The 11,456-nt window shown below is 41.5% G+C and overlaps 1 pseudogene; it reads left to right on the forward strand.

Annotated features, from left to right (window-relative positions):
- The first annotated feature begins 579 nt into the window (after positions 1–579).
- Positions 580–6,936, forward strand: LOC118018564 (annotated as a pseudogene).
- The last annotated feature ends 4,520 nt before the right edge of the window (positions 6,937–11,456 follow it).

Below are 11,456 nucleotides of genomic sequence, written 5' to 3' on the forward strand. Positions count from 1 at the left end.
CCTGTTAGAATGACTGTCATCAAAAAGATAAGCCATACTAAGTGTTGACAAGAATGTGGAGAAAAGGGGTGCTTGGGTGGTTCAGTCAGTTGAGCGTCTGCCTTTGGCTCAGGTCAGGCTAAGTAAATCTAAAAGCTCATCACACACACACACACACACACATAGAAAATTTTGTAACTATGTGTGGTGGCGAATGTTAACTAAACTTATTCTGGTAATCGTTTTGCAATATATGCATATATCAAATCATTATGTTATACACCTAAAACTGATACAATGTTATATGTCAATTATAGCTCAGTAGAAAAAAAGGGGGAAGAAAACAAACAACCCAATATGAACAACAAGACTGATAAATTAGTTCATGTTAAAATTAATGCTTCTGTTCATCAAAACACACCATTAAAGAAGTGGATGCATTCTGTGAAAGGCTAGTTGGAAACTCTTTTTTTAAGATTTATTTACTCATTTTGAGAGAGAAGATTGGTGTCGATTCTGTAAAAGGAGAAGGTGAAGGAGTTGGGGGGGCAGAGGGAGAGAGAGAGAGAGAGAGAGAGAGAGAACTTCAAGCAGACTCCCTGCTGAGTGTGGAGCCCAACGCGGGGCTTGATCTCACAACCGAGATCATGACCTGAGCTGAAATCAAGAGTCGGACGCTTAATAGACTGAGCCATCCAGGCGACGCCCCCTGGAAACTCTTTATAAAGTTATAATGAGTGGAGGTTCTCCTACATCAACTGCCTGAGTCACGCTGTAAGAAACAACAACCTCTCCTCTTCCTCTCCACCATCTGCTCGGTAGCCCCAAAGCAGCAACCATGCATGAATGCATCTCCATCCATGTCGGTCAGGCTGGTGTCCACATTGGCAGTGGCTGCTGGGATAAAACCACTGGGGGAGGAGATGACCCCTTCAACACCTTCTTCAGTGAGACAGGTGCTGGCAAGCATGTGCCCAGGGCCGTGTGTTTAGACCTGGAACCCACAGTCACTGATGAAGTTCGCACTAGCACTCAGTGCCCGCCACCTCTTCCACCCTGAGCAGCTCATTGCAGGCAAGGAAGATGCTGCCAGTAACTATGCCCGAGGGCACTACACCATTGGCAAGGAGATAGATCATTGACCTTGTCTTGGACTGAATTTGGAAACTGGCTCCACAGCTTTGGAGGGGGAACTGGTTCCAGGTTTACCTTCCTGCTGAGGGAACGTCCCTGTGGATTATGGCAAGAAGTCCAAGGTGGAGTTCTCCATTTACCCAGTCCCATCCCCCGCCCCCAGGGTTTCCACAGTTATAGTTGAGCCCAACAACTCCATCCTCACTACCCACACCACCCTGGAGCACTCTGACTGAGCCTTCATGGTAGACAATGAGGCCGTCTATGGCATCTATTGTAGAAATCTCGATATTGAACTTCCAACCTACACTAACCTGAATAGATTGATAGGTCCAATTGTGTCCTCCATCACTGCTTCCCTCAGATTTGATGGAGCCCTGAATGTTGATCTGACAGAATTCCAGACCAACCTGGTGCCCTAGCTCCGCATCCACTTCCCTCTGGCCACATATGCCTCTGTCATGTCTGCTGAGGAAGCCTACCATGAACAGCTTTCTGTAGCAGATATCACCAATGCATGCTTTGGGCCAGCCAACCAGATGGTGAAATGTGACCCTGACCATGGTAAATACATGGCTTGCTGCCTATTGTATCGTGGCGATGTGGTTCCCAAAGATGTCAATTCTGCCATTGCCACTGTCAAGACCTCAAGTACTATCCAGTGCCCCACTGGCTTCAAAGTTGGCATTCATTACCAGCCTCCCACTGTGGCACCTGCTGCAGACCTGGCCAAAGTACAGTGAGCTGTGTGCATGCTGAGCAACAACACAGCCATCACTGAGGACTGGGCTCGCCTGGACCACAAGTCTGACCTGATGTATGCCAAGCGTGCCTTTATTCACTGGTATGTGGGCGAGGGCATGGAGGAAGGAGCTTTTTCTGAGACCTGTGAGGACATGACTGCCCTTCAGAAGAATTATGAGAAGGTTGGTGTGGATTCTGTAAAAGGAGAAGGTGAAGGAGAAGAAGTTGTCCACAAAGTCAGGCACCTGGGTGGCTCAGTTGGTTAAGCTTTCAACTCTTGATTTAGGCTCAGGTCATGATCTCAGGTCAGATCTTGGGCTCTGCGCTCAGCAGGGAGTCTGCCTGAGAGTCTCTCCCTCTTCTGCTCCCCTCCCCTTGCTGTCTCTCTCTTTCTCTCTAAAATTAATCAATAAACCTTTAAAAAAAAAAGATTTTATCTTTCCCTCTCCCTCTGCCGCCCCCCCCAACAACAAAAATGTCACAAAGGTGCTGCCTTTAGAAGAAAGCTTATTCTGTTTTGAACATTGAAAAGTCGTGCTCTGATCAGTTAATTTGTATGTAGCAGTGTATACTCTCATATACAATTACTGACCTGTGCGTTAAAACATGACGCTTTGTTACAGACCCAAGCTGTCCATTTCTCTGATGGGTTTGAATAAAGTATTTCCTGGATTAAATGGGAAAAAAAAAAAAGTTATAATGAGTGGCTCCTGGTCATTGTCTTCTGTTTGCCCTCAACTCCATTCTGTCACATTGAAAGATAAGATTTCCCAGGCTTCCTGGTGTGTAGCCACTTGACTGTTTCTAGATAGTTGAATGGGAGAAGGAATAGTGTCAATTCCAGGACTGGCCCATAAAACCTTTCAACAGATGTTACCTAATTTCCTTTGCCTCTCCAATGGCAGAGCTACAGGATAGAAGGAACAAGGGTCTCTCGGTCACTTTTCAAAGGAAGCTGATCCCAAAAGCCATCTGATGAAGAGCAGCCACGTAGGATTGTTGTATGAATGAAAAATAAGTTTGGGGGGCACCTGGGTGGCTCAGGCGTTAAGCATCTGCTTTCGGCTCAGGTCATGATCTCAGGGTCCTGGGATCGAGCCCCACATCGGGCTCTCTGCTCAGCAGGAAGCCTGCTTCTCCCTCTCACGCTCTCCCTGCTTGTGTTCCCTCCCTTGCTGTCTCTCTCTCTCTCTTTCAAATAAATAAATAAATAAAATCTTTAAAAAAAAAAAAGAAAGAAAAGTAAGTTTTGTTGCATTTAGCTGGTGAAATCTATGGATTATTATTACAGCAATTAGTCTACTCTAACACAACTCTGACAGTGGCTTATTTACTATGTTCTTTTAGGACCTTAAGAATAAGTGATGTCTTGAGGGATGCTGTGGTGGAAACTTGGGGAGTCTACTTCAATGAGAACAGCCTTCCTTTTATATATTTAAGATATGTAATGTATGACATACTAACACACACATGTGTGATATGTAATGATGCACATGGTGAAGACTTCAAAAGGCACAAAAGATTTTATAGTTAAAAAAAATCTCCTTTATACCTTTGTCTTTCAGTCTCCCATTTGCCCTCCCTAGGAGCAATTTCTTTTACCCATTTCCTGAGTTTAAGTGATAATTTATATGCATATAAACATATGTACTGGTAAAACATTTAACCAATTCCTCATTAATGGACAAGTAGTGTATTTCCAACCTTTTGCTAGTATAAACAATGGCACAATGAATGTTCTTGCACATACGTCATTTTACAATATGCAAGTATATCTATAAAATGGATTTCTAGAATTGAAATTGCCAGATTAAAAGGCATATGGATTTTACATTTTTTTTAAAGATTTTATTTATTTGACAGAGAGAGAGACACACACAGAGAGAATACAAGCAGGGGGAGCAGCAGAGGGAGGGGGAGCAGCAGAAGGAGAGGGAGAAATAGGATCTCCGTGGAGCAGGGAGCCCAGACATGGGGCTCCATCCCAGGACCCTGAGATCATGACCTGAGCCGAAAGCAAATGCTTAACTGCTTAACCGACTGATATCCCAGGCACCCCTGTGTTTTACATTTTAATAAATAGTGCCAAATTGCCTTCCATGGGATTGTACCAACTTACATGTTTACTATTACTATACAAGTGGGCCTGGCTCTTCACATCATTTCCAATGTAACATATGGTTAAATTTTGGTTCCTTACTCTCTTGATATGTGAAAAATGGCATTTCATTGTGTGAAATTTTACATCTTTCACATGTTTATTTTTTCTTTCTTTTTTTTCCCCTTTCTCTTTCACATGTTTAAAAGCTACTTGCATTCCCTCTTCTATGAACTGAACTCTTCATTTTCAGCTGAGCTATCAATCTTTTTCTTATTGATTAGTGGAGTCCTTTAAATATTAAAGGAAATGTATCTACATTATTTGATAGAGTTAAGATCATTCAATAGATAAATTCTGCTGCTAAAAACCAAAGTTCAAAAATCACTGCCTTATGCTACTTTTCTTTCTTTCTTTTTTTAATATTTTATTTATTTATTTATTTTAATTTCTTTTTTTTTTTTTTAAGATTTTATGTATTTATTTGACAGAGAGAGACACAGCGAGAGAAGGAACACAAGCGGGGCGGGGGGGGGCAGTGGGAGAGGGAGAGCAGGGAGCCCGATGCGGGGCTTGATCCCAGGACCCCGGAATCATGACCTGAGCCGAAGGTAGATGTTTCATGACTGAGCCACCCAGGAGCCCAAGATTTTATTTTTAAGTAATCTCTACAGCCAACATGGAGCTTTGAATTCACAACCCCAAGATCAAGAGTTACCTGTTCTACCAACTGAGCCAGCCAGGCACCCCACTGCCTATGCTACTTTTTAACCTGGCCTTGCTAATGAAAGCTTGCCCCCTCATCCCCTTGGGAATCTTTGTCACTTAGAGTCCCAGCCAATACCACCTGTCCTTGTGGTTGAAACTCTAGGACAGAGTTTCTCAACTGCGGCACTGCTGACATTTTGGCTGGAAAACTGTTGTCAGGGGCTGCCCTCTTTATTATAGAACGTTTAGCAGTATCGCTGGCCTCTATCTGCTGAATGTCCATAGTCCATCCTTTCCTCCCCCACTGGGTTATGACAACCAAAAAATGTCTTCAGATTGTCAAAGATCTTCTGGAGGATGGGGGCAAAATTGCCCCAGTTGAGAGCCACTGGTCTAGGTCTTTATATTGCTGATGCTGCACTGCCATCACTATTTGCCTTAGTTTGGACATCCCACACATCTCTCCACATGATGTTTGATAATGTATAGAATACTCACATTCTGTATGGAAGTACAACAGTCATGTGATAAACTAATCAAAAGACAAAATAATATACATGAAACCATGAAAGAATAACACCTGCTAAACTTGTGGTTATACCTAGGAAATTTATTTTTTTTAATTTTTTTTTTTTTAGAGATTTTATTTATTTATTTGACAGAGAGAGACACAGTGAGAGAGGGAACTGTGGGGAGCCCAACATGGGGCTCTATCCCAGGACCCTGGGATCATGGCCTCAGCAGAAGACAGACACTCAACGACTGAGCCACCCAGGCGCCCCTTAATTTTTTTTTAAAGATTTTATTTATTTATTTGACAGAGAAAGACACAGTGAGAGAGGGAACACAAGCAGGGGGAGTGGGAGAGGGAGAAGCAGGCTCCCCGCTGAGCAGGGAGCCCGATGCGGGGCTCGATCCCGGCACCCTGGGATCATGGTCTGAGCCAAAGGCAGACACTTAATGACCGAGCCACCCAGGTGCCCCTATACCTAGGAAATTTGAAAAAGAAGCAATGTACGACAGGAAAGTCAGCCACCACTTAGGCCTCACAGAGTGGGAGGAGCTTAACTTGATCTCCAGAACCCAAGTGTAGCCCTCAGGTTGTAGTTTCAAAAAATGGTTCCTCTTGGGCACCTGGGTGGCTCAGTCGTTAAGCATCTGCCTTCAGCTCAGGGCATGATCCCAGGGTCCTGGAATCGAGTCCCACATCGGGCTCCCTCCCTCCTTGGGGGGAAGCCTGCTTCTCCCTCTCCCACTCCCTCTGCTTGTGTTCCCGCTCTCGCTATCTCTGTCTCTGTCAAATAAATAAATAAAATCTTTAAAAAAAAAAGGTTCCTCTTTTCCTTTTAAATTATTATTATTATTAATTTTAAATTGTTATTATTATTAATTTTACGTTATTATTGTATTTATTAGTATATTAGCGTATGTTATATATGTTTATCATTATATATTACATACATTATTATATATTATACATTTATTATTATACATTACCATATTTGTATATTATTATATTTATTGAATTAAATTATTATTATTTCCTTTTAATTAATTAATATATAAATGCTCATATTTATTTATTTATTAAGATTTTATTTATTTTTTTGACAGAGAGATAGAGAGAGAGCACAGGTAGGCAGAGAGGCAGGCAGAGGGAGAGGGAGAAGCAGGCTCCCCGCTGAGCAGGGGGCCCGACGTGGGGCTCGATCCGGGGACTCCAGAATCATGACCTGAGCAGACAGACGCTTAACCCACTGAGCCATCCAGGCGCCCCTAAATGCTTATTTTTTAAAAAAGATTTTATTTATTTATTTGAGAGAGAGTACAAGAAGGGGGAGGGTCAGAGAGAGAAGCAGACTTCCCGCTGAGCAGGGAGCCCAACTTGGGACACAATCCCAGGACTCCTGGATCATGACCTGAGCCGAAGATGGCCGCTTCACTGACAAGCCACCCAGGTGCCCCATAAATGCTCATTTAATACATGAAATTTTAGCAAGAAACATTTATTGATGTGTCCTCAACCCTTCTGTTTATGCCTACCCTCTCTATCAGGGATGTTAAAGTGTTAACATTCTGACATGTAACTGTCTATACTTTTTCCAAGCCTCTATAGCCATATTTATATATAGGTTTGTATATAGGTATATAGGGGTTTTAAAAATAATAAATAAGGAATCTTTATTAAATAATAAAAAGATCATAGTATACACATTTTTGTGCAACTTGTTTTGTTACAGTGTATCATAAACGTTTCTCAAGATCAGTTGTAGATCTTTTCAATGATTGCATAATATGCCATAATAGCTGTACACCATAATTTGATCAACAGTTTTCCTGATGAAGACATCTGGATTGTTTCTTTACTTTTTTCCCTGCAACATCTATACCATAATAAACATTCTGGCATTCATAGCCTTACACTTTTATTTCATTAAGATAAATAGGGTTTTGTTTTGAAATGTATGTATTTATAATTTTAATAAATATTCCAGATTACTTTCCAACAACACAAGATCGCAATGCATATGTATGAGAGTATCAGTTTCCCCATAGCCTGGTATGCAATAGATGGTAACAATAAAATTTGTTTTGTGTTTGCCATTAAGAAGTGAAAAATGGTACCTCATCGTTTTATTTGCATATCTCTGACTACTAATAAATTTGAACATATTTTAAATTTTTAGGTAGTCAAATATATTTTTTCATTTTTCATTTAATTTAATTTTAAAAAATTTTTTGTAAAGATTTTATTTATGTATTTGACAGAGAGAGACATCGAGAGAGGGAACACAGCAGGGAGCAGCTGGAGAGGGTGAAGCAGGCTCCTTGCTGAGCAGGGAGCCCGGGCTCAATCCCAGGACACCGGGATCATGACCTGAGCTGAAGGCAGATGCTTAATGACTGAGATACCCAGGCGCCCCTAATTTTATTTTATTTTTATTTTTATTTTTTTAAAGATTTTATTTATTTGACAGAGAGAGACACAGCAAGAGAGGGAACACAAGCAGGGGTAGTGGGAGAGGGAGAAGCAGGCTTCCTGTGGAGCAGGGAGCCCGATGTGGGGCTCGATCCCAGGACCCTGGGATCATGACCTGAGCCGAAGGCAGACGCTTAACGACTGAGCCACTCAGGCGCCCCACCTAATTTTATTTTTTATTTAATTTTGTTGGTGGCCCATACAGGGAAATATATATTTTATTTTATTATTATTTTTTAAAGATTTATTTATTTATTTTAGGGAAAGTGTGAGTGGGAGCAGGGACAGAGGGAGAGAGAAACTCTAAGCAGACTCCATACTGAATGAGGAGCCTGACTCAGGGCTCAGTCTCAGGACCCTGATTATGACCTGAGCCAAAATCAAGAGCTGGATGCTCAACCTACTGAGCCACCCAGGTGCCCTGAAATACATATTTTAAATAGTTCCTGTCCTAGTTAAGATCTTTCTTGCTACAAATTATACGGTATTCTTACTGTATTTTTTAATTTGGATCCTCAGTCCACCTAGAATTTATTTTTCATTTACTGTGAGGTAGGAATCTATATTTTTCCACATTAATAACTAGTTTTGTCAATACCACTTTTTTTTTAAAGATTTTATTTATTTATTTGAGACAGAGAATGACATAGAGAGAGCATGAGAGGGGGGAGGGTCAGAGGGAGAAGCAGGCTCTCTGCTGAGCAGGGAGCCCGATGTGGGACTCGATCCGGGGACTCCAGGATCATGACCTGAGCCGAAGGCAGTGGCTTAACCAACTGAGCCACCCAGGCGCCCCAATACCACTTTTTTAGAAGACACAGAGTTGGTACTAACTCCCCTAATAAATCATAGTCATATGAGACTGATATTATAGCTATAAAGCCAATTTATTTGTTTATATAAATAGAACTGAACTTTTCAAACATTTTTTCCCCCAGTGGAAAATTCTATATGGGAAACTAAATTACTGTTGAAGGCTGCTTAGGGGGCTTAGCACTAGAAAGCAAGTAAAAAATCTTAGTGACTAGTGCCAGAAATCTAGGACATTGGTATAATAAAAAAATATTTTGTCTTTGTCCCTTATTCCTGACACAGAACACCCTTGTAATTTCCTAGTGATAGGAGCTTTTTTTGTTATTCATAATAAGCCCTTTTCTGTCACTTCTGAGTTCATGTTAATGAGGTAGTTCTTAGGTGGGGCCCCCAGATAGCCTCAAGATGGAGGTGGTCACCACAAAGATGAGTGATTAGCAGGTGGGAACTTTCAGCCCCACTTTAGGCCTCCAAAGACAGGGTATGGGTGTGCTGGGGATTGAGCTGTATAAAGACCCTTGAACAATTAGGAGACTGCTGAACTGGTGTACAGATTCACATCCTGAGAGGGTGGTACACTTCAGCTCCAAAGGGACATAACCTCCTATGCTCAGGACCTTTCCACACCCTGCCTTAAGTACCTCTTCATCTGGCTGTTCATTTCTATTCTTTGTAAGGATACAGAGTAAACGTTTACTTTATAAATGTAAGTAATGTCTTCCTGAGTCCTCTGAGCCATTCTAGCAAATTCTTGAACTTTAGGGGGGTACCATGCAAACTCCCCATTTATAGTCAGAAGTACAGGAGTTCTAAGACTTGTGACTGGCATCTGATTGGGGGGCAGTCCTGTGAGACTGACTCCTGAAGCTGTGAGGTCTTTACTAATTCTGGGTAGTTAGTGTCAGGATTGAGTTGAACTGTTGAACACCCACGTGGTGTCTGAGGAATCAGAAAACTGGTTGTTGGTGCTGGAAGACACCTCACAGGCCGGTGCATCTATGTTCATCCCATCAAACCAGGTACCATCAACCTCATGTCACCTTTCACAAACTTTCTCACCTGAACTGTGCTGGGAACAAACTGAATTTCCTTGTCTTGTTTCTTTGCCTTTTTTCTCTTTTTCTTTTCTTTTCCTATATGGAAATAATATTCATTTACATTCTTAATTTATTCTTTCATTCAATAAATATATGTGCCAGTTACTCTCATAGAAAACTGATGATACAGAGGTGAACTGGATGAATAAAATTCCTGCTCTAGGTGGGGGAGACCATCAATAAAACATAGAGAAAAATAAGTTAACAAAGAAAATAGGGGAATGTGCTTTTTAATGTATTAAGTAAGGAGTAGAGAGGACTCGTTCTAGGCAAGGAGGCACTGGCAAAAAAGTATGAGAGATATGTGGCAGACTTTTATGTATTTAAGTGCTTTCAGAGTTATTTTCTACGTATATAAGGAAATACATATATATGGTCTCCCTTCCACACTCCCCCATCTATTTTTTCACAAATAGCATTATATTATACACACTGGTCTACATCTTGCACTGTGTAGCTTGGAGATCATCCCATATGAGAACTAAAAGAGCTTCCTCATTTAAAAACATGGCTTCCTAAAATGATAAACTCAAGTTAGAGTATACTAATGCTAAAAATATTTACAAGAAGGTCAAGGTCAGATTCGGGGGAGGTTTGAAAACCTGAACGTGAACTTGCAAACTTTAAGGACTCAAAATGACTTGAATTTCAGGCAAGTAGTTCTCAACGACTGGTAGGCCAGAAGTCTAGTTGAGAGGGTTTTGTTTTGTTGTTAAATACCATTTGTGTCTCATTTATCCTACCTGTCATATATACCCCTCTCTGATTTTTCAGCACATTAGAGATCATATTGATCACATAGCATTTAATAAATACCAGGAAGTGTCCTTGATGTACAATATATATAAATGAATGAATGAGTGAATAAGTAAGAGATGTCCATAAGCTTACAAATATCTTTCTCAAAAAAAGCTGGGAATTTTCTCTCAATTTCGTTTAAAGGTAAACTGTTCTCTTTATTTTGTAGGTTGTTGTTGTTGTTATTGTTAAGTAATCTCTATACCCAAGGTGGGGCTTAAACTCAGAACACCAAGATTAAGAGTTACACGCTCTGGGATGCCTGGGTGGCTCAGTCTGCCTTCAGCTCAGGTCATGATCCCAGGATCGAGTCCCACATTGGGCTCCTTGCTCGGCAGGGAGCCTGCTTCTCCCTCTGCCTCCTGCTCCCCCTGGTTGGGCGTGCACTCTCTCGCTCTCTGACAAATAAATAAATAAAAATCTTAAAAAAAAAAGTCACATGCTCTACTGACTGAGCCACGCAGGTACCCCAAATTTTCTCTCAATTTTAATGGGATGCTGACTCTCAACATTTCATGTATTACATCCCACCAATGTGGTTAAGAATCAATTTATGAAATATTTTGTTGGTTAAGGAAGAGAAAGTGGGGGAGAGAACAGGGTCATGACTGTCAGCCGGGAAGGGTGAGGTGCCTATGTAATTAGGAATTGAGGAGAGTAGGAGGGAAGGAAGGACAACAGGATTCAGTCAGAGGGCATCAATCTGGGGGAACACTTCAGATATGATTCCAAGGCTTCAAGAACAAAAGGGATCACTTTCAGAAATGAAAAGTGACTAGGTGGGAGTCTCTCAGTTTCGAGGGAGGGGGATGGAAAAAAGAGAGCGTGCACCAGCACACGTGTGTACATCAGCACCAGTGAGCCAGGGAGGGGCAGAGGAAGAGAATCTCAAGCCCGTGCCAACTGAGTGGGGAGCCCCAGGCAGGGCTCTATATCATAACCCTGAGATCATGACCTGAGCAGAAACCAAGAGCCAGAGGCTTAACCAACTGAGCCACCCGGGCACCCCCAACTTTTGGATTTGGATGGGACCTTAGAGATACATTTTCAATATTTTATTTATTTATTTATTTATTTATTTATTTATTTATTTATTTATTTATTT

Source organism: Mirounga leonina, unplaced genomic scaffold (genome assembly GCF_011800145.1).
Source record: "Mirounga leonina isolate KUSES-001 unplaced genomic scaffold, KU_Mleo_1.0 Mir_107, whole genome shotgun sequence".
Taxonomy (NCBI): domain Eukaryota; kingdom Metazoa; phylum Chordata; class Mammalia; order Carnivora; family Phocidae; genus Mirounga; species Mirounga leonina.